The following is a 23384-nucleotide window of genomic DNA, read 5'->3' as shown; positions in this document are numbered from 1 at the left end:
AATCAATTTGTTCTAAAACCTCTTCTACTCACACATCAGTGTGGGAAAATATTTCAACACTACAATGGCTGCTGGAGATAACTGCCATGGCCTTAGCTCTTAAAACGTAAGTCTTTAAGGTTTTTTTCTTTTTAAAGTTCTTCTATCCTAAAAAAGAAGGAAATTCAAAATAGAAAATGTGAGATTGAATTGAAGGTTACTATTCTTACAAGTCAGAGGCTCTCATAGTAATAGCAACCTACAGTGCATACTTGTTATGCTTCCCATTTCTGTTTGTCTTTTTTTAAATGATTCATATTTCTTTTGCTGCTGCAGCCTTTTTCTGCTGGAATACCTTGCTTTCTGATATAAATAGTACTATGGACATAGTCTTGTTTAAATGGGGCTACTCATATCCTGAAGTTTTTGCCAGAAGGTCATTTGTGTAATTTAAAAAAAAATTAGCGATGTTTTAGTTTTCCTGTCTCTTTTGGGTGAGGCATCTACTACAGAATTCTTGAGCAGAATAGGTATTGCATCAATAAAATACACTATGTTGTTACATCAACATGGTTGCTGCAGATTGATCACCAATGTCTCTGTTTCAGAAAATGAATGTTCTTGAAAAGTGGATGATCAGTATTAATAAAGAACTGACACTTGAAATCCCAGCACATCCATGATATATGGAGACTATATGAGGTGCTGCAGAAGCAAACCAACTTTTGACTTTCTTATTGAATTTCTAGCCTATTAATATCACTGCCACCCTGAGAAATGATGAAAAACACTAACAGTAGTTTTAAAATGTTTCTCTAGTGCTAATGACATTATCAGGCAATAAACAGCTGACACTCCTTTGACCAAAAGAGAAAAACAAATTGACTCTGAGTCATGACATAGGATGTCCATAGAGTACAGTATTTGTCTATTTTTCCTTTATAGAATGAGAGGTATTTAGTACTGAGTCCCCTTAGTATAACTGGTCTACCATGATTATACCATGATTATTAAGTGCTTATCACATTTCTAAGAGATCAAACATTTGGCCTAGTCATAGGCACATTTGATTAGAATGTCTTATGTTATAAAAGGTTACAAATAACAGGCGTGGTGACAATTATTCCCCATAGGATAGGGTTGTTTAGAGGGCTCTAAGTAGGTCAGGTATTTTACTTAAATAACCTTACAGAGAGCTAGTTGCTGCTGCAAACTAAGCTACACTTATCAAGTGACGAGATTACTTTTGTGCTGCATTATCCTTGTTTTTTAAATTCTGTTTGCAGATGCTAAACAATAGGGTCTTCAGTCATTAGTGCAAGTTAGCAAGGAACTTCTGCAGTAATGGAAGCTACACACACATCACTCCATGTGCCTACCATTAAGTATGCTGGATACTCAGGTGCATCAAGTAATCTACACTTGGCCCATTGCTAGAAATAATCTTCTTTCTCCACTAAAAGAGATGGGTGAGGAGAGCCCACAATCAAATGCCCTGAGCTCACAGCTAGCAAAACAGTTTAACTAAATGTTTCCAGAATCAGAGTGCTGTTCCAGTATGAGATTGATTGTAAAAGGAACAGAAATGATGAGCAGATTGTGGGGATTTTTCTGAGTTACCTGAAAAATGAAAATGTGTTTTCCAGATCTTTCCAACATTCCTGAAATTGTCCCAAGTAAAGGAAGGCATTTTGCCTCTAATGGTATTGTAGCAGAGAATCCAGAATATGCTACTAGAAAAAACAATGTTACCTTGGAAAACATCTTGGCTATTCAAGGAAGGAATTAGACTGTCGTGATTGTTAAATTATCTGAAGTAGTGAAGGATACAATTGAAAGGGACATTGGAAATGATGGATTATACCTATTTGCTACATGCTGGCAAAACAGATGAATAATGCTGTATTTTCTAATGTTCCTCCTTTTTATTTCTAATGATTTGTTGGCAGAACTCCTGTAATAATAAGGGGAAATTGTGTAACTGAACAAAGCAACCACCTAGTACAAAAATGAAAGAGTTAATATGTTTAATCTGTTAGAAAACCATGTTTTTATTTTAAATAATATCACTTTTGAAGTGAGGTATTGTATTCTTTGTCTGAGGTCAAAGTAGGTATGTGTTGTTTGCATAATTTATACAGCACACAGTTTTCTTTGCTATTGCTGGAGGTAGAGAACAGCACTGGATGTGGAAGAACTCCAGGACTGTATCCATAGGGGTGTGTTCTCTTCTTGAAACTCATGCATTTCTCCAATGGGACTTCATACAAACAACCTGTGTAAACCTTTGTTGTTTAAACTTATGTGCTGAAAGGCTTCTTAAGGAAATGATTCTGAATGAGTGGAAATGAAGCTAAACCCCTTTCTGTTTGACATATTCTGCCCTGTTAGCAGAAGTACAGTACCTAAGTGGAAGGTCAAGATTATAAAATGACTTTTTTATGAAAATGAGAGAAAAATATATAAGAGGGGAAAATAAATTAATTGCTAATGCTGGGTATCTAAACTGTGATTGAAGCCTTATTGCTGACACCCATGGAAATGCATTTTCTGCAGAGTGAGCTACTTCCAGAGGTGGAGAAGGAACAGATTGAAAAACATCAGAAAATGTGCTGGGGTCTAACTTTGTGAAAAGTTTACCTTCGTAGTCAAGTTTTTGTAGGCTTGAGGAGCCCCATTTGAAATGTCTGTTTTGACAGTGAAGGATAAAAACTTACACATCAACCACTTAATCATAATCTTCAAAGTGTCTTGGCTGCCAGGCTAAAATTAGATTTACCATACAGCCTAATTTAGTTGGTTCAATTCTTCTCTTGATGGTTTGAATGGTTTAATATCTGCCTCTTTCAATACGTGAGCTCCAATAACACTCATTCCAATCTTTAGGGCATGGCTTCTTATGGAAGAAGGAGATTTTCCCCCCACCAGCACCACCACTACAATTTTCTTATCTTTTAGATCAAACACTGACACAAACACACATTATTTGTGAGATAGTTGTTGACTACATCATTTGATCTAATTAAAACACTGCATGGACACCAGGAGTCACTAAACTCTTGAATCAAGGAAGGATAGGGTAATGAATTTGGTTGCTTGAGTACATCTGACTTAAAGTCATACCATATCACCAGTCTGGAGTAATTGGTTGATTCATGTAATTAGTGTATTTCAGGAAGGCTGTGGGAATCATGGTTACAGGGCTAGCTTCACTTCTTTCCCTTCTCTGGTCTTCAAGTGCATCTCCAAAGGTGTCAGGCCTTGTGCCTTTATCTCTTCTGAGGTGGAATCCTGCAATTCTGCTACTTATAGACAGGACCCTGAGTATCATCTGTGGGTGTCTGTGACCAGTGGTGAATACAATGAACAGACAGCCCCCATAAGCCAAAGCATTGCTTGCTCCTAACAGGAACAAAAGCATAACACAAGTAAGAGGATTTTTAAACAACAGATGGGCTACATGCATGTCTGTCTTATCTAGAGGCCTGCCATCTTGTGGTTGGCAACATGAGGCCTGTGAAGGGTACCTGTCATCCCTAGCCTCTGGGTTCTGAGAGTTAGTCTTTCCCTTAAGTATCTCTCCCTTGGTGGAGGGGGCAGGGCTAGCTCTGGCTTTTTTGCCACCCCAAACAAAAAAAAAGGAGGGGGGCGGCCAGAGCGGCAAAGCAGGGGGAAAAACAAAACAAAAAAACCTGTGGCATGGCCGGAGCGGCAAAGCGGGGAGGGTGGAGGAACCTGCAGCGCTCCTGGAGTGGCAAAGCAGGGAAAGAAAACAAAACAAAACAAAAAAAACCCTGGGGCATGGCCGGAGCGGCAAAGCAGGGGGGAAAACAACGGTGTGGCCGGAGCGGCAAAGCAAGGGGGAAAAAAAAAAAAAAAAACCTTGCCGGGCAGCCGGAGCCAGGGTGCAGGGGGACTCCCTGTGCTGCAGACAGGGCCGCCCAGATGATTCAAGGGGCCTGGGGCAAAGCAATTTCGGGGGCCCCTTCCATAAAAAAAAATTACAATACTATATTCTCATGGGGGCCCCTGTGGGGCCCGGCGCAAATTGCCCCACTTGCTCCTCCCCACCCATGGGTGGCCCTGGGAAAAATAAACCTTCTGCATCTCGGCACAAATCCAGTTTTGAGAAAACTTCTTTACAAGGTATCACTGGTTCTCAGCATCAACTAGTGCTAAAAGTCACTAAAGCTCCTTAAAAGGGTTGGACAAATATGTGCCGTCAAAACCGTTTCTGGATCGAAAACTAAGGGTTTTTAAAAAGCAGAAAAAAATCACGGACAACGTCTGCTTTCCTTCAAAATTTGTTGTGGTTTTTTTAATTGAAAAGCTGAAATTAGTCTGCCATAACCTGAATATGGTTTGGGGTTTCAGTAGTATGTGGCCAAAGTGCTGCTTGCTGTGTTTGATTGTTTAAAGAAACAATAAAAAAATTCTGCTTAAAAAAAAATCCAAAACTTTTTGAACCACCTCAGCTTGTAACCAAACACCTGAGCCCATCCAGTCAGAAATTTTTCCAGGTTTCTGATACTCTGCTGGCTTCCTTGACTCATATCTGTCTCCATAACTTTGGGTTCATTTAGGTTAGAATATAAGAACAACCATACTGGGTCAAACCAAAGGTCCATCCAGCCCAGTATCCTGTCTACCGACAATGGCCAATGCCAAGTGCCCCAGAGGGAGTAAACCTAACAGGTAATGATCAAGTGATCTCTCTCCTGCCATCCATCTCTACCCTCTGACAAACAGAGGCTAGAGACACCATTCCTTACCCATCCTGGCTAATAGCCATTAATGGACTTAACCTCCATGCATTTATCTGTTTCCTAGAGACTGGCTCCATGGGGTCCCTCACAAACTGGAGATGGTTACTGTGGGTTTGTCTTTAGTATATCTCATGTACATACTCCACGAACTGAGCATTTGAGCTTGTTCCAAATCTGGGTTGAGCCTATGCATGTGAATGGACATAGGGTGTTAAAATTAAATTACCCCAGGGGTTCTCAAACTGGGGGTCAGGACCCCTCAGGGGGTCACGAGGTTATTAGTGGGAGTCACGAGCTGTCAGCCTCCACCTCAAACCCTGCTTTGCCACCAGCATTTATAATAGTGTTAAATATATAAAAAAGTGTTTTTAATTTATGGGGGGGTCACACTCACAGGTTTGCTATGTGAAAGGGGTCACCAGTACAAAAGTTTGAGAACCACTGAATTAACCCATCTGGAGCCTCAGGAAATGTAGGGGGGGGGGGTCTCCCTTGGTAGGGTTGGGAAGGAGGTAGGTGGTGTAGGATATTGCTCTTCTCATGTGATCCCGCCCCCAGTGACTAATTTTAAATGAAGCTACCCTCCCCTGACATGAATATCCCTATGGCACTGAAATTAAATATAGACTATAATTTGGCATTTGAGAAGAGAAAGGGATGGTAGCCCTAATGGAAAAGCTAACAGCTTGGCTCTTCTGCAAGCCTCAAACTGCTGAATGAGCTTTAGGGTAGGGAAGGCTGTGCCTCCCAAACAGCCTGGCCCTGCCCCCTATCTGACCCCCCCACACTTCCTGCCCTTCAACTGCCCGCCCCCCTTAGAATTCCCAACCCATCCTGCTCCTTGCCCCCTCACCATCCCCCAGAGACCCTCCACTACCACCCTAGGACCCCACCCCTGCTCCCTGTCCCCTGACTGCCCCAACCCCTATCACCCCCTCACTGAGTCCTGACAGACCCCTGGAATGCCCACGATCCAACCCTCCCGTTCCCTGTCCCCTGATCACCCCCCCAACTTCTGCCCCCTCGCTGTCCCCGGGACTTCCTGCCCCTTAGCCAACCCCCCCAGCCCTGGCCCCTTACCCCAGGCTCCCCTCTCACCCGGATCCTCAGCGCATCCAGGAGCTTCGCTCAACAGAGGCAGCGTGTCTCCGGCAGGGCCTGAGCCCTGCCCCGCTCAGAGCCACGTGGTCAGGGGGAGGCTGGGAGCTCCACGCTGAGCTCAGCTCCCTCCGCGTAGCCTGGAGCTCGCAGCCCCGCCCCCTCACCACGCCGCTGCAGCTGTCTGGGACGCTGCTGGATGGGCTGAGGCTCCGGGAGAGGAGGAGACGGGGCCCGGGAGGGAGCCTCAGCCATGCTCGTGGGGGCCCCTGCGTAGCCCGGGGCCTGGGGCAAATTGCTCCACTTGCCCCCCCCCCCGGGCAGCCCTGGCTGCAGATGTGCAATGGAGTGCGCACCCGGTCTAGCGGGGAGGAAGGGGAGGGAGAGAGACAAGAAGGGTGGACAGGGCTTCAGCGGGGTGCTCGCCCCGCGGCCCCAACCGCTGCGCCACCTGCCAGGAGGGCTCTGTGCCGCTCCGATCGGCAGGGAGGGAAGGACACGGGCTGCCCTGCCGAGTTTGCTGCAGGGTGCTCCCCTCCTCCACACCGCCGCCCCCTACAGTGCAGCTGGAGCGGCGAACCCCCTCGCCCCCCCAAAAAAAGCATCCGTGCCGCCCTAGGATTGGGCGGAATGCCGCCCTGTAGAATCTGCCGCCCCAAGCATGAGCTTGCTCGGCTGGTGCCTGGAGCCAGCCCTGGGAGGGGTGTGCCCTCTTATATCTAGTCAGATATGTGTTCTCCTGTGTTCACAAGCTTGGATGCCTTGAAAAACTATACCAGTGACTTCAGCAGGGGGTCAGAGATAGAACACCAAAGCAAATGGCTCTTGAATGTCCCTTAAGTCAATGGTGGCTGTACCACAGGAGTCACCTCCTGAGCACTCTTTCCCACCCCCACCACGGCCTTGAGGTCACACGTCAGGCAGCTTGCCTCAGTTTCCCCTCTTACACTGTTCAAAAATAGAACTTCATCCAGGCTTTCTGGTTGTCAAACTTACTCCTTTTTGGGCTGTGTTTGTTAATGTAAACAAAGCCCAAATCAAACTCAAACCCCCCAAGGTCCATCCAAAAGTCCACACAAACATTTCTATTTCTCCTCCCATGCCTTCCTGCCTGGGGCTTTTCCAAACAAAAGGTTCTCTTCCTTCTCCCAGTCTTCCTACCTCAGCCATTCCTGCTTTGGCAGGTCACGCCGCTGGTTGGAGTCTCAGCCTGAACCCCCAGGGCTATATCTAGCTACACCCAGGTGCTATATCTAGCACCTGCTCACTCCTGTCAGTCGTCTTCTTCTTCTGTTTTATGGCCTAACAGACTCACATTCTGAGTCCATAACCATCAAGTGCTAGATTTCATGAATATATAGTTAGACATTCTCTCTTTTCCCAGTGTTTTTAAAGAACTGTAATATTGCTTTCTTAGTTGTACCCCATTTTTCTGATGCTCTTACTAGGTGTTTTAGGGCAAATTTTGTCACTTTTAGGTGCCTGCGTTTGTCATATAAAATCCCCCTACCAATGTTACATTCTTTACACTCCCAGAGGATGTGATCAACCATTTCTTTGACCTTCCATTTCTCACACAACCCATCTTTGTATTTATTAATTAAGACTAGGGTGACCAGATGTCCTGATTTTATAGGGACAGTCCTGATTTTGGGGTCTTTTTCTCATATAGGCTCCTATTATCCCCCACCGCCTGTCCCGATTTTTCATGCTTGCGATCTGGTCACCCCAATTAAGACCAAATTGTTGTTTAAGCCACAGTGTCCAGTAAGTATTTGGAGAACAGCTACCTCAAATTTCCTCTCAGATTCTTTCAGTATGTCAGCATTTATGATTCTAGGGCATACTTCATGAAATCTGTCCCCCCTTGTTTCTTTTGTCCATTCTTCCTGCCACTCTTCTCTTAGTTCACTTTTAACTAAGTTTTTAAACTGTTTATTTAGAGCTCCCTCTATCAATTTTTTGCATTTTTACAGCATTTTTGCTACTTCATCTGCCACATAGTTTCCTGATGTTTCAGCATGCCCTGGGATCCAGGCTATTTCAATGTTTACTCCCATCTCTGCTGGTTCTATCATTAGTAACAATATTTCATTAATTATGTTGTTTCTGCTCTCTGAATTCCCAGTTTTGATAGCCAGTAGTGCTGATAGAGAATCTGACAAGATGACAACAGAGGCAGGTCGTATGTCCAGGATCCAATATAATGCCAACATTATCCCTGCTAATACGGCTGTTTTAATTGCTAACAGTCTAATGGATTTCTTTATTCCAAGTGTTGGGATGCAGAATGCTTTCTCCACTCTCTCAGTTTCCTCATCTTTAGACTCATCCATAAATATTTGGCAGTGTTTGCTCCATTTATCACATATACACTGAATACATTTAGCTCTGCTTTCCCCCTTTTAATTTCATTGTATAGTTTCACATGTATATGGTGCTGGGGATGATTTTCCACCTATAATGCATTTTCCTATGGCTGTATATGCTAATTTCTTTTAGGTCTTTTTCTCTTAGCTTCTTTGCCCATACTTTAATCCTATTAACACGAGGCATTTTTTACTTTTCCCTCGGATTCTCCACAGAATTCCCAGCATTCTTCATATATGTCTCATGTTTCTATCTTCCCTGTTTCCTATGAGTTTTGTCCAAAAGGTTAAATCCATGTGACAACGTGAGTACCTTTAGGCTGACTCGCCACTCTGGGCACTCCATCCTTAACAGGGCCGGCTCCAGACCCCAGCGTGCCAAGCACGTGCTTGGGGCGGCATGCCACGGGGGGCGCTCTGCCTGTCGCCGGGAGGGCGGCAGGCAGCTCCGGTGAACCTCCCGCAGGCATGCCTGCGGAGGGTCCGCTGGTCCCTCGGCTCCGCGGGACCAGCGGACCCTCCGCAGGCACGTCTGCAGGAGGTCCACCGGAGCCGTGGGACCGGCGACCGCCAGAGTGCCCCCCGCAGCGTGCCACCGTGCTTGGGGCGGCGAAATTCCTAGAGCTGCCCCTGGTCCTTAAGGACTGAACAATTAACCAATTAACAATGTGGCTCAGCTCATCAGCTGAGGACAGCTAAAGAAACAGGAAGAGGGGTAAGTTGGAAGGAGAGTTAGAGAAGCCCAGGATCTTAGGGAGGTAAGATCTCTGCCCCCTCTTACCCTGTGTCTAGGAAGAATGTCAGAACATTGAGTTGTGGGGAACTTGTTCTGTTATATTCACACAATAAATAAAGCACTTGGTGTTTGAACTTGCCATGAGTTCTGTGTGAGGACTGTTTGCCGTAAGGAACCTAGGGTGAGGGAACCCTGTCCTATCACAGTCCAGTAATATTGTTCTTAATGCTGCAGGCATTTTACCAGCACAACACAAAGAGGTCCTGATGAGGGCACTACATGCAATGTGTAATGCTTGGGCTTGCACTGAGTCTAGCTTCCTTAGGTACGTTTTTGATGCTGAACTAAATGCTTGGCATCCATATTCAATGATCGGTTTTATTAATGCTCTATAAAGCATTACCATTGGTTTCTTTTCCATGCCCCAGGTGGTTCTGGAAATACTTTTCAGTAGATTGATTTTACCTTTACATTTATCTACAATATTTTCAATGTGATCTATCCATGTTAGCTTGCTATCAAATGTCAAACCCAAGAATTTGTAGCTTTTAATTGTGCCTATTTACTGCCCATATAGAACCAGTTTACAATCTATCTTCCTTTTAGTGAATATCGTTCCTTTAGTTTTGAGAACTGAAAATTGAAAGCTGCACATTTCCCCATTCTGACCTCTTCCTAAGTACTTCATTAATTTGGTTCTTCTGATTTCTGTTTTTAGCTCATATGGCGCATTCATCTGCAAATGAGGAACTGCCTATTCCTGCCATCATCCTTCTAAGGAGATTGGTTATCATTACGTTGAATAAGGTAGGGCTGATGACGTTCTGCTGTGGAGTGCCATTTGGTGATTGTTCATATGCTAGAGTAGGCTTTCCCTACCCTGACCTGCATAGGTCTTTTACTTAAAAAATCCTTTATCCGCCTATAATAGTCTTCCTTTTATGCCCATGCATGCTATTTTATGCAATAAGCCCTCTCTTCATAATGTATCATGCTTTTTTCAGTATCTGGGAAAGCTGTTCTTTATTTCTCATACTTTTTTGTGCTTCCATCTCCACTCCTACTACATGATCAACTGTACTCCTTCCTCTCTTGAACTCACTTTGTACATTGTCTATAAGTCCATTTCTCTCTAGCTATGTTGTTAATCGTTCAATTACCATTCTTTCCATAGCTTTACTCATACATGATGTAAGGGCAGCAGGCCCGTAGAAATCACATCTTGTTTGTGGCTTACCTGGTTTCCGCTCTGGAACTACAATCATATGTTTCTACTCCAGTGGTTGCTCACCTTTTCCCCATTTGCTCTTGTACAGTTTTAGCAATATTTTCTGACTCCCTTGATCCAGGTGCTTTAGCATTTTGTTACATACACCATCTTTGCCTAGTGCAGAGATTTTGCTTTTAGCTATAGCTTTTTGAAGTTCCCTCATGAAGATATTTTTACTTAATATCATGTCCTCATCTTCCTCCCACCTCTTCTAGTTTTTATGATTCTTTTTAATGATTTATTTTTCCCTCACGTGGATTTCTGTACTCTGATTTTCACCATTACTAATATTGTGGAATATTTCTGCTAAGATTTCTGCTTTGTCTTCATTAGAGCTTTTTTATCCCTTGACCTTCTACAATGAGGCCTGGTATAAAATTGATTTGACTCCATATTCCATTCATTGTCCTAATCTGCATATATACATCTGATGATTTAGTATCTTTCTTTATTTTTCCACAGTACTTTCTCCAGCTTTCTTTTTCTCCTTTTAAATAGCCCTTTGTGCAATTGCCTTGTTTCTTTTATATTTCATGAAGTGCTCATTATCCATTATATTTTTGTCTTGCCTTGTTCCTTTCTTTAATTGCTTTTTTACATTCATTTCACCATGTTACATGGTTTCTACTTTTTAGCGTGACTTGACATCTTAGTTACAGCTAACTTTGCTGACATTATGAGCCCTTTTGTTACATTGCTACTAACCTCCTTAACATCACTTATACATTGTTCATTAATATTTTCATTATATTTGCTTCTAAACAGTTCCCATTCCCTCCTCTTTTTCAACTTCCCAGTTGTATTTGTTTGCTATACTACTTGACACAATTCCCAGGTCTAGATAGGACAGATTTCCTTGACTGCATTAAACCTAGTGGGTGTACCATCATTCAGTTTTACTACATTTTTTCATCCATTAATTGTTCTAGACATTTACTAGTCTTATCTTTTTTCCACTTCCCCATGATCTGTTATGGCTGTTTATGTCTCTGCATATAATATAAAGGCCTGTTGCATCTTCAGCTATATCTGTAAAAGCAGCAAAGAGTCTTGTGGCACCTTATAGACTAACAGACGTTTTGGAGCATGAGCTTTCCTGGGTGAATACCCACTTTGTCAGATGCATGTAGTGGAAATTTTCCCTTTTACAGATCCAGACTAAAACGGCTACCCCTCTGATACTTAACTATATCTGTCAAATCCTTAATGTCTAGTTAGCTACAGAGGTTGTATATGCTATGTATTCTCAAAGAGGAAGATTTATTTTGCTTTGGAATCTCAATAGCATTATGCTCTATATTTAGTTTCTTCATCTCCATTTCAAGATACTGTAGGTTTTCCTTAATGAGTTTACAAACTCCTCCTCCATTTACTTCTGTCTTGCCTGTGGATGCCATATCCTGGGATTCTGAAATCCAGTTTTCCTATAAACCATTTTACTTATATGCAAATGATATCAAGTTTTGTGGCCTTATCAGGGGTATTTTTCTTTAGTTCCTGTCCATGTGCTATTAGGCTGTGATGTGCAGTTTATTACTTCAGTCATACAAGCTATAAACTTATTTTTGCCTATACATAATATGTCTTCTCCTGTTTTCCCTGCATCACTCATTATATCATTTGAGTTATTCTGTTGTGTGTTTGTCTTTCTCCTTACTGAGTTTTCTTTCCTCTTCCTCTTTTGCTCTTTAATGCCTCAGAGTGTCTTCTGCATATGATATGCTATTTAAATCATTTGCTTTTAAATCTATCTTGCTTGCTTTGCTGCTACAGAACATCTGTGTGCTGCACTGTGCTTTCCTCCATAGTTGCTACACTTTAATTCCCCCCACCTCGAAGAATTGTCATAAGAGTGCTCCCCTCCTTATTTACTTTATCTAATTTTCTCTTTACATGTATTTTCCACATGTCCAAACCTTTAGCACCTCACCAGGGCTGGGATATATGGCTTCATCCAAAAAATCTGGTATCCTATTGTTATGGTATCTGGAAGGGCTTCTCCTTTAAATGAAGCTAGCACAAATATTGATGGCTTTTCTTTCCCCTCCTCTCTTGCTAATTAGCTGTTTAGCTATAGTATCTTATCACCTGTTCTTGCTTTACTTCATCTTCAGTCATTTTGATCAGCACCCCATATACGGCTCCTCCTGTCTCCATCGGATGCTTGATACAGTTGGCAGCTTACTTTGTTTGCCTAACAATTTAATCTTTAATAGCTTCACCACTTGTTCCTTCCTTTTGCATTCAATTAACAGATCTCCTCCTTGTGGCTTTCTAGCTCTTTCTGTGTCTCCAGCACTTTTTTGAAATCCATTCTGTCACTTTCAGAGGTTTTATAACCCCTATCTTCACATCTGTGACTAGTGATTTCATTCTTATAACCGTTTGATTTTTCTCTTTACTCTTTCTGTCTGGTGTTTCTTTTTCTAACTCTGGCACATCCACCCTCATTGTTTTCCTAACCTATGGCCAGTTTTCCCATCTGCTATCTCCTTCATCACCTTGTAGACTGGCTTCAGCATTCTCCCTTATATCTTCTCTCTCTCCCCAAGGAATAGGTCAGCCGGCCTACATCCAGGCATCCCCCTAGCCACCAGCCTTTCTGCTACAACCTTCCTGGCTTTATAATCCTGCCAGCACAGTTCTTCCTGCAGATCTTTACAGAGAAATCACTTGATGCCTATCAGGTCCAGCTCCTTCAGTAATCAGGGTTGGCTGGCTTCTTAGGGCAAGCCATCCTGTTTAAAGTGGCTCTCGCATGCCATTGTCCCACTTTCTGCTTATTTGTCCAATAGCATGCTACTGAATATTCATACAGTAAACATCCCAATAACCAGGTCAACATATAGTATTCAGAAATACTCATGGTCCATCACAGTGGGCAGAATTGGAAATGCTACCCATGAAGGTGACTAACCATTCTCTTCCTTGTCACTCTGGGTATGTCTACACAGCAAAGAAAAACCTGCAGTTGGCCCATGCCAGCTGACTCAGGCTCGCAGGGCTCAGGCTGCGGGGCTATTTCATTGCTGTGTAGATTACCGGGCTCATGCTGGAGCCCCAGCTCTGGGATCCTCCCACCCTGCAGGGTCCTAGTTACTATGTAGACATATCTTCCGTAATCTGAGGAATAAAATGTCTTTGAAGCAATTCTTTCAATCAGTACTTTGTGCTTTTACAGTCAAAACTCTCATTGTATTTACATGGGACTTTTCACAAAGGACAGCCATTTTTTACCCTTTTTATTTTATTAAAGAGCTAGTGTAACTGAATCTGGATAGCAGAGGAAAAGAGGAAAAACCATTGGGACTATGCTATACCTGTAAGTGTAATAATGAACTTTCCGAAACATAATCTTTTCCCCACAGTACTATGTGTGAAGGTACTTGGGTTCTTTATTCCTCACACTTTGATCTCATCCTATATCAAATAATTTTTTGCTTTATCCCTCCTGCTTTCATGTGGTGGATGGACGCAAAGCAATATTGTTAAACAACTTCACTTCTATTATGTTTTATCTATTACATTACAGCATAGTGCTCCAAAGCATATAGCAGCTGTTTCAGTTGCATATACTAAACTTTGCAGAATGTGGTTGTAATGTTTTTCTTGAATATGGTAATACACTTTGCATAGAGTTTGATATGAACTAGGGAAAAGACGGTTACTTACCGTAGTAACTGTTGTTCTTTGAGATGTATTGCTCCTATCCATTCCATGTAGGTGTGCGCGCCGTGCGTGCACGGCTCTTCGGAACATTTTTACCCTAGCAACTCCGGCGGGCCGGCTGGCGCCCCCTGGAGTGGCGCCGCTATGGCGCCGGTTATATACCCCAGCCGGCCCGTCCGCTCCTCAGTTCCTTCTTGCCGGCTACTCCGACAGTGGGGAAGGAGGGCGGGTCTGGAATGGATAGGAGCAACACATCTCGAAGAACAACAGTTACTACGGTGAGTAACCGTCTTTTCTTCTTCGAGTGATTGCTCCTATGCATTCCATGTAGGTGATTCCCAAGCCTTACCTAGGCGGTGGGGTCGGAGTGAGACGTGGCAGAGTGTAAGACTGCTGAGCCGAAGGCTGCATCGTCTCTGGACTGCTGCACCAACGCGTAGTGGGAAGCGAAGGTGTGTACAGAAGACCAGGTGGCCGCTCTACAGATGTCCTGGACAGGAATATGGGCCAGGAAGGCAGCAGACGAGGCTTGCGCTCTCGTGGAGTGAGCGGTGAGGTGGCATGGTGGCACGCAAGCAAGCTCGTAGCATGTCCGGATACACGCCGTGACCCAGGAGGAAATCCGCTGGGAGGAGACCGGCTCGCCTTTCATGCGATCGGCAACCGCTACGAACAGCTGGGTCGAACGCCGGAAGGGCTTCGTCCGCTCAATATAAAAAGCGAGGGCCCTGCGAACGTCCAGGGTGTGAAGCTGTTGCTCCCGAGGTGAGGCGTGTGGCTTTGGGAAGAAGACCGGGAGGAAGATCTCTTGATTGACATGGAAGGCCGAGACGACTTTCGGGAGGAAGGCCGGGTGCGGGCGAAGCTGTACCTTGTCTGCATGGAAGACGGTATAAGGTGGACCAACCGTTAGGGCATGAAGCTCGGACACTCGTCTCGCTGAAGTTATAGCGACGAGGAAGGCCGTCTTCCATGACAGGTAAAGGAGGGAGCACGTGGCCAAAGGCTCGAAGGGGGCTCCCATAAGCTTGGCCAGAACCAAGTTTAAATCCCAGGCCGGGGTAGGACGCCTTATGGGCGGGTACAACCGGTCCAGGCCCTTCAGGAAGCGGGAAACCATCTGGCTCGAGAAGATGGATCGGCCGTCTATGGATGAGCGAAAGGCGGACACGGCTGCCAGGTGTACCTTCAAGGAGGAGACCGCGAGACCTTGCTCCTTAAGGTACTAGAGGTAGTCCAGGATTGTAGAAAGAGGGACTACGAAGGGATTGAGGCCTCGTTGATCATACCAGAGGGCAAAGCGCTTCCACTTCGCGAGGTAAGTGGAGCGGGTGGAAGGCTTTCTGCTTTCAAGCAGGACTCGCTGTACTGCCGCGGAACAGTCTCTCTCCGCGTGGGTCAGCCATGCAGGTGTCAAGCTGTGAGATGGAGGGACTGCAGGTCCAGGTGGCGGAGTCTGCCGAAGTCCTGCGTGATGAGGTCCGGCCACAATGGGAGGGGAATGGGCTCCCGAATGGAGAGCTCGAGCAGCAGGGTGTACCAATGCTGCCTCGGCCAGGCCGGAGCGACGAGTATTAGGCAGGCTCGGTCCCTCCGAAGTTTGAGCAGCACCCGATGGACAAGCGGGAACGGAGGGAAGGTATAAAGGAGGTGATCTGTCCAGGAGTACAGGAAGGCGTCCGACAGGGAGCCCGGAGAGCGACCCTGATAGGAACAGAACTGTTCCTTCCTGTTCTCCCTGGAGGCAAACAGGTCTACCTGGGGAAAGCCCCACTGTTGGAAAATCATGTGCACCACGTCCGGTCGAAGGGACCACTCGTGGGCGAGGAAAGACCTGCTGAGGCGGTCCGCTAGCGTGTTCTGCACTCCTGGGAGAAAGGACGCTTCTAGGTGAATCGAGTGGGTCACGCAGAAGTCCCACAGGAGCATCGCTTCCTTGCAGAGGAGGGAGGAGCGGGCTCCGCCCTGCTTGTTCACGTAGAACATTGCCGTCGTGTTGTCCGTGAACACTGCGACGCAGCGGCCTTGCAGGTGGGTGCGGAAGGTGTGACACGCCAGACGGATCGCTCGCAGCTCCCGGATGTTGATGTGAAGAGCGAGCTCTTGGGGCGACCAAAGACCCTGGGTGTGAAGGTCGCCCAGGTGAGCCCCCCACCCCAGCGCTGAGGCATCCATGGTCAGAGTGATGGATGGGCGAGTAGGGTGGAACGGGACTCCTGCACACACGACCTCTGGGTCCAGCCACCAGCTGAGTGACTCGAGGGTGGGCTTCGTGACCGTGACCACCATGTCGATGGGGTCGCGATGTGGGCAGTACACCGACGCTAGCCAGGACTGGAACGGGCGAAGGTGGAGTCTCGCGTACGCGGTGACAAACGTACAGGACGCCATGTGGCCCAGGAGATGGAGGCAGGACCGAACCGTTGTCGTGGGAAAGGTGAGGAGGTCTCGGATGATGGAGACCATCGTCTGGTGCCGAGATCGCGGGAGGCAGGCCCTGGCCAAATTGGAGTCGAGAACCGCTCCAATGAACTCCACCCGTCGCGACAGAGTTAAGGTGGACTTCTCGGCGTTGATGAGAAGACCGAGGTGTCGAAATAGAGACAGGATTTCTGTCATCTGGTCCGTTACCAGCCGCTGGGACGTTCCGCGAACCAGCCAATCGTCGAGATACGGGTAAACGTGTATCTGACAACGGCGGAGGCAACCACTGCCATGCACTTGGTAAAAACCCTCGGCGCGGTGGATAGGCCGAACGGCAGCACTGCGAACTGGTAGTGCACGTTGTTGACTACGAAATGCAGGTAGCGTCGATGGGGAGGTTAAATCGCGACATTGAAGTACGCGTCCTTCATGTCGAGGGCGGCAAACCAGTCTCCCGGATCCAGGGAGGGAATGATGGTCCCCAGGGTGACCATGCAAAACTTGAGCTTGAGCAGGTACCTGTTGAGCTCCCGGAGGTCCAGTATTGGACGTAGACCTCCTTTCGCCTTGGGGATGAGAAAGTATCAGGAATAGAATCCCCTGCCCCGCATGTCGTGCGGCACCTCCTCTATGGCCCCCAAGCTCAACAGAGTCCCAACCTCTTGAAGGAGGAATTGCTCGTGAGAGGGATCCCTGAAGAGGGACGGGGTAGGTGGGTGGGAAGGGGGGGGGGCGAAACAAACTGAAGGCGGTAACCCGACTGGATTGTTTGGAGCACCCAGTTGTCCATTGTTATTTGGGACCACGCCAAGAAGAAGTGGGAAAGGCGGTTGCAAAATAAACGGGTAGGATCCAGTACAGAGACTGATGGGCCGTCCTCGGGCGTCCCATCAAAACGCCTGTTTGGAGCTCTGGGGGGCCTTGGAAGGTGGATGGGTTTGGTTGCGCCGGTTGCCCGAAGGTCTACGGCAATTCAGGCCGGGCCGTCGGCTGTTATAGGGACGGGACCTGGGCTGGTTAAAAGGCCGGTAGGGTTGTTGCCTGAATGACCTTTGCTGGGTTGCAGGTGTATGCATCCCCAGAGTGCGGATGGCTATGCGACCGTCCTTGAGGGTCTGGATTCTGGAGTCAGTCTTTTCAGAAAATAGACCCTGAGTATCGAAGGGCAGGTCCTGCAGGGTGTACTGCACTTCGGGCGGCAGTGTGGAAGACTGTAACCAGGAGATGCGCCTCATGGTCACTCCTGAGGCCAGGGTTCTTGCACCTGAGTCCGTGGAGTCGAGAGCGGCCTGGATGGAGGACCTGGAAGATTTTTTCCCTTCTTCCAACAACGCCGAGAACTCTTGGCGGGAGGCTGTTGGGATCAGCTCTGCGAATTTCGCCAGGGACACCATGATGTCAGAGGTGTACCTGGCGAGGAGGGCCATCTGGTTGGCGATCCGAAGCTGTAGACCGCCTGCAGAGTAGACCTTGCGGCCCAACAGATCCATACGCCTCGCCTCTCTGGACTTCGGCGCCGGGGCGGGCTGGCCATGCCTCTCCCTGTCGTTGACCGACTGGACGACCAACGAGTCTGGGGCAGGATGAGTGTACAAGTACTCATACCCTGTGGGGGGGACGGAGTACTTCCTTTCGACCCCGCGGGCGGTGGGAGGGACGGACGCCGGTGACTGCCAGATGGTAGTGGCGTTTTTGTGAATGGTGCGGATGAATGGCAAGGCCACCCGCACTGGAGCCTCCGCTCCAATCACATTCGTCACCGGGTCTTCGTCTTCCGTGACCTCCGCCACGGGGAGGTCGATAGCCTTCGCCACTCAGCGAAGAAGGTCCTGGTGGGCCCGCAAGTCAATCGGTGAAGGGTCAGTCGTAGAAGCCCCGGCCACCGCCTCATCTGGTGACGACGACGAGGATAGTCCTTGAACCACAGCCTCCGCGGGTGGTTCCTCTAAGGGGTGGGCGGCTGACTCGGGCCGAGGATGCCTCTGGGGATCAGGTGGTAACTGAGCCGAACCTGGTGGTGAAGGGGGCGGTCTGCTTATTGTGGCCTCCGGTACCCTGCATTCAGAGGCAGGGGCCCTCGGAGGGAAAGACATCCCTTGAGTCTCGTACTGGGCCCAGGGGACCCAGAAGCCCCACTGCTGCGCACCCTGGGCTTGACCTTGCGGGGCAGCCGGAAGATGACCGTTGCTGCCTGCCCCCGAAGCGACCGACGAGTGCCGAGATGGCCACGGGGGTGCGGAGGCGCTGATGGACTGCGCCGTCGAGGGTGGCAATCTGTCCCCGGACGGTGCCGAGGATCGGTGCCGGTCGTCGCGGTACCGAGATGGCGAACGAGACCATCGACCGCCGCGGTGCCGGGAGCTCGACCTGTGCTGGGAGCTCGACCGGGATCTCAACCGGCGGTGCCGGGAGCGGCTCCGGGAGTCACGGTTCCGGGAGCGGTGCCGGGAATCGGACCTTCGTCGGTGCCGACGGGAAGGCGATCGGGACCGGGAGCGTCTCCAGGAGTGCGACCGGTACCGCGATGTTGAACGGTACCGGGACTGCGACCGGCGTCGAGAAGGCGATCGGTACCGCGATGGTGAGCGGTGCCGGGGCCTCGAGCGGCGCAACGGTGACCGTCTTCGTGACCGGGAGCGAGACCGGGACCTGGAGCGCCATCTATTCGGTCCGTCCGGGGCAGGGGGCCGCATCATAGCCGGCTTACCCGCTGACACGACAGCCCGTACCGGCGGTGCCGGGGGCCGGAGGCTCGGTGCCTCTGTGAGCTCTATGAGCTCCCTCGCCGTCGAGAATGTCTCGGGCGTGGATGGCAGCTGCAGCTCGACCGCGGTCGGCACCGGGGAGCAGGGTGGTACCAGACTCGACGGCCCTTGCGGCGCCGGAGTCAACGGCACGGTGCACGGCCTGTGCACGGCCACAGCCGGTACCGGAGGTGGTGGTGGTGGCTGGGCTACGTGACCCTGAGCATGGGTCTTTGCAGCTGCTTTCGCCGGCTTACGCTTCCTCGATGGTGAGAGGGAACAGTGCCGGGTTGCCGGTGCCGCTTGCGGAGGTCGAGGAGCCTCGGTGCCGGAGTGGCTCGGGGCCGCCGGTGCGCTGCGCGCCGATAAAGACTTCGGCGCTGGCGCGGTCGGTGCCGGGGGCTGGAGCGTTGCCTCCATGAGGAGCTGTTTTAAGCGACTGTCCCGCTCCTTTCGTGTTCGGGGCTTAAAGGCTGTACAGATAGGGCACTTATCCGTATGGTGAGTCTCCCCGAGGCAGCGCAGGCAGGAGTCGTGCGGATCCCCGACCGGCATGTGCCGCTGGCAAGACGCGCAGGGCTTAAAGCCCGGTGCCTTGGGCATGAGCCCGCACCGGTTGCGGAAAAAGAGGGGTAACCCCCCCTTATTCCCTTATCCTAAACTATACTAACCAACTTATTCAACTATCTAACACTAAATACTCAAACAACTATATACAGACAAAAGTAGCGAACGCTAGGGTTGTGGAGGACAGAGAGCACTCCACTGTTCCAACTGGCCGTCACGGGCGGTAAGAAGGAACTGAGGAGCGGACGGGCCGGCTGGGGTATATAACCGGCGCCATAGCAGCGCCACTCCAGGGGGCGCCAGCCGGCCCGCCGGAGTTGCTAGGGTAAAAATGTTCCGAAGAGCCATGCACGCACGGCACGCACACCTACATGGAATGCATAGGAGCAATCACTCGAAGAAGAATGTGTTTTGTTTGTAACCTGGGGACCTTAAACACAGTTTTTAAACACCCATACAAATATGCAGAATTAATCTGAATTAGTACTTGGATGGAAGACCTCCCGGGAACACTTAGTTGCCTCAGGAAATGGTGCAGGTGATTCAGTAGAGTGCACTTCATCCTCTGAGTCACAGTGAACCAATTCCCCAGCATGGCGCCAGGGAACATTGTGCTGCTGCAGGTATTGTATTTCAGATACAACATAGAATCGAGACCCTGACTGTGTATAGTCATTAAAAAATTCATATTGCTTTTTGTAAGAACAGGGGGTTGAAAACATGAATGTCCTGACCAAGTGTCCACTTGTGTCATTACATTCCACCTACTTAAATTCCCCTGCTGTTTCAACTGCATCCATTATTCTTCACTTCCAGCTTTAAAATCTTGTGAAGATAACTGTGCATTGTTAAACAGCTGCTGCATTCCATCTCAGGAATGAGTCAAGTTGTCCCTACCTCTTGGGAGTGATGTGAGACTTAGGCAATTAATATTTTGAAAGAACTTTAAGATTTCTCAGAAGAAAGATGATACAGAAGGGAAGAAAGGTGTGTGTGTGTGTGTGTGTGTGTGTGTGTGTGTGTGTGTGTGTGTGTGTGTGTGTGTGTGTGTGTGTGTGTGTGTGTGTGTGTGTGTGTGTGTGTGTACACACTTCCTAACTTTGTGAAAATTCAGATCTGGACCCAAAAGGTAGGCCATGGCTACAATGAGCCAAACCAAGTCTTTTGAATCCAAACACTCCCAAACATAAAGAAGTTTGCGTCTGGATATGGATTTGAACTTTGTGTCTTGGTCTGTTTCTTCTTTTAATGCTATTGCCTTCTGCTGACAGATTCACTGAAATCTGCAATAAAATCTCTTACCTTTCCATCAGATTTTCATATTTGGGACGATTTACTCTTCCAGCATTTCAACACATGGCACTGTGGAAATGACGAGGAAGTGGTGGATCAAGAAGCTGGCAGCCAGCCAGTTTCTCCTGCTGTAGAACACTGATAGCTGCAAGATAGGACTGTGGCTTTTGGTACATTGCTGGAAGGTACCTTTTGAATTTAACAGCTTTTTTTTTTATATACTGCTCATTAGCGTTGTACTAGCTCAGCATGTTTTCTGGATTTTCCAGAGGGAGGAGATTGTATGTTGTTATTACTGGTGTGTGTTTGCTGAGCTCTGTATATTTCAACTTTGAAAACTGAGCTTTTTTTTGGATCATTTTGCCTTAATTTTAGCCACCTTATGTCCACCTCCAAAAATGAACATGAACCCCCTGGGAAGCTGTTCCAGTACTTGTGTTCATTGGAGCCTTTACTGAGGTCTGCCGCTGGTGCCCAGATTGGAAGCAGCAATCTAGTATGGCTTCACTATGGCAGCTATTTATGTCTCTCCTGTTCTCTGTTACAATATCCAGTGAGTTGTTTTGTTTTGAATGGAAACAAACCTGGCACATTTTTTTGTAAATAATCTTAGCAGCAATTATCTGACTGGAAAATTAAATGGATACTTATAAACCTTGCCTAAGTGGAATCTATGATGGAAACCATCCTGGAAAATCTATTGGCTGCTAGTCGTGTACAGACAAAAGTAGTGCTAGTAGATTTAAGCCTCTTCAGAGAAACTTAAATCTCACCTACATTCAGCCAAGGCAGTATGTGCTGCAGCTCCTGTAGAACACAAAATAACCACCTGTTAAGAAAAGCTGAGATACTAGTGCTAAATGCTGATATATCAGTGTTCTGGGTAGGACTGGTAGCATAGAATCTATGGAGGAAAAGGAAATGTAACTGAAACCTTATTGGAAACAAAATGCCATCAATCTCTGTCACCCAGCAAAGATTTTCAAATACCAGGTCCTTCTGCAGGTGCAAGAAATATCAGGAGCGAGGCAAGAAAAATTCAGTGGTGACTTACTTTATCTGGGCTAGAGAAAGTTATTGCTATAATGAGGAAAAATAAAGGTTATGTTTCAGTATTGTCGGAATAGTATTTGTGCATCTGGAACATATTTCTGGATCTATAAATGCAGCTGGATCGTGATTCAATGCCAGCTGAAGACAACAGGAGTCTCTCAGTTGACTTCAGTGGGCTTTCGATCAGGCCTTTAGAGCATTTTGTCTGGCACATCAGATACAGACGTTCTAAATTAATAAGTGTCCAGCTAATTTCAGGGGTCTGTCTGGTGTCAGATATATTTTCTGAGATTTCCGATGGTGAAGGAGAAAAGTCGACATAAAAAGATTTTGCTTTTGTTGGAATATTGTGGGGGCTGAGGGGCAAAATCCTTACCCACAAAGACAGGCTGCATGCAGAGCCAGCCCACTACTAAAGGCCATAGGGAAGATTAGCAGCTGTGGCCTGGTCACTATAAGCTTGACCCTACAGACTGCTGAGTGCTCAGGTCCTGTGCATTTAACTTTAGGCATATGCTTAAAGGCATAGACTTTACTAGATCAGACCCCAAGTGCTCAACATCTTGCATGATCAAACCTTAAGTCCTCATTCAACATGGGGACGTTGCAGAGACCTGCAATAGAAAACTCAAGGGTATAGGATAACCACAGTTGCAACATCCCCTCTGCAGCTGGCTTGCTATTTTAAAATGTCTTTCATGTGCAGGCAATGACCCAGTTTTCGACCCTGAATGAAGAGCAGGAGCATTAAATGCTCTTAAGTTCTCCAAAAAAGAAGCCATTATTGAAATACACTCATTTCATCCTAATTACAATGTATTTCCTGCCAATAGCTTAAAATACACCTTTATTCTTTCTGGGGGAAAATCAGGGTCTTAACTCTAAAATAAGACTCTGGGACTGATATAATGTAAACATGTGCTGACACTAATTACAGTAATATTTATCTATAAAACAGATGGCAACACTTTCCAAAATGTGTGAGTAATGATCAGAATGAATTCATTAGGATTTATATTTCTGTCATGTACTTGCATAGGTGTTGCCTTGGATGCTGCTACATGTGAAGGGCTCGTTTTTGTTTTTAAAAAAAGTGAGGTTTTACCAAACAGATGGAAAACATTATTAACTACTGTTTTCCTTTCATGTCAAAAATGTTTTGTCTAATCATCAACATAATTACACAGCCACATTGTAGTAAATCACACTGTATAAACATTTAGAATAGAGAAGACTATTAGACTGAAATGCACAGTATTCCAGACATCAAAACAAAGTAAATATGAACTGGACTCTGATGAATAAGAAAATTCTAAAAATCAAGGACGGACAAAAACATAATTGTACAGAATTGGCATCACTTTCTTCCATCTACATCCTCTAATTCTACTAGCTATTGTGTGTGCTTTCAGTTGC

The 23384-nt window shown here is 47.1% G+C and overlaps 1 long non-coding RNA gene across 1 annotated transcript; it reads left to right on the top strand.

Moving 5' to 3' along the window:
* Positions 1-21922, top strand: LOC120397383. The gene is made up of 3 exons (XR_005593767.1): positions 1-106; positions 9667-9755; positions 20936-21922. It is a non-coding gene; the product is annotated as an uncharacterized LOC120397383 (long non-coding RNA).
* The last annotated feature ends 1462 nt before the right edge of the window (positions 21923-23384 follow it).

Source organism: Mauremys reevesii, linkage group 2, assembly GCF_016161935.1.
Source record: "Mauremys reevesii isolate NIE-2019 linkage group 2, ASM1616193v1, whole genome shotgun sequence".
Classification (NCBI taxonomy): Eukaryota; Metazoa; Chordata; order Testudines; family Geoemydidae; genus Mauremys; species Mauremys reevesii.
This window is presented reverse-complemented; position numbering and strand designations above follow the sequence as displayed.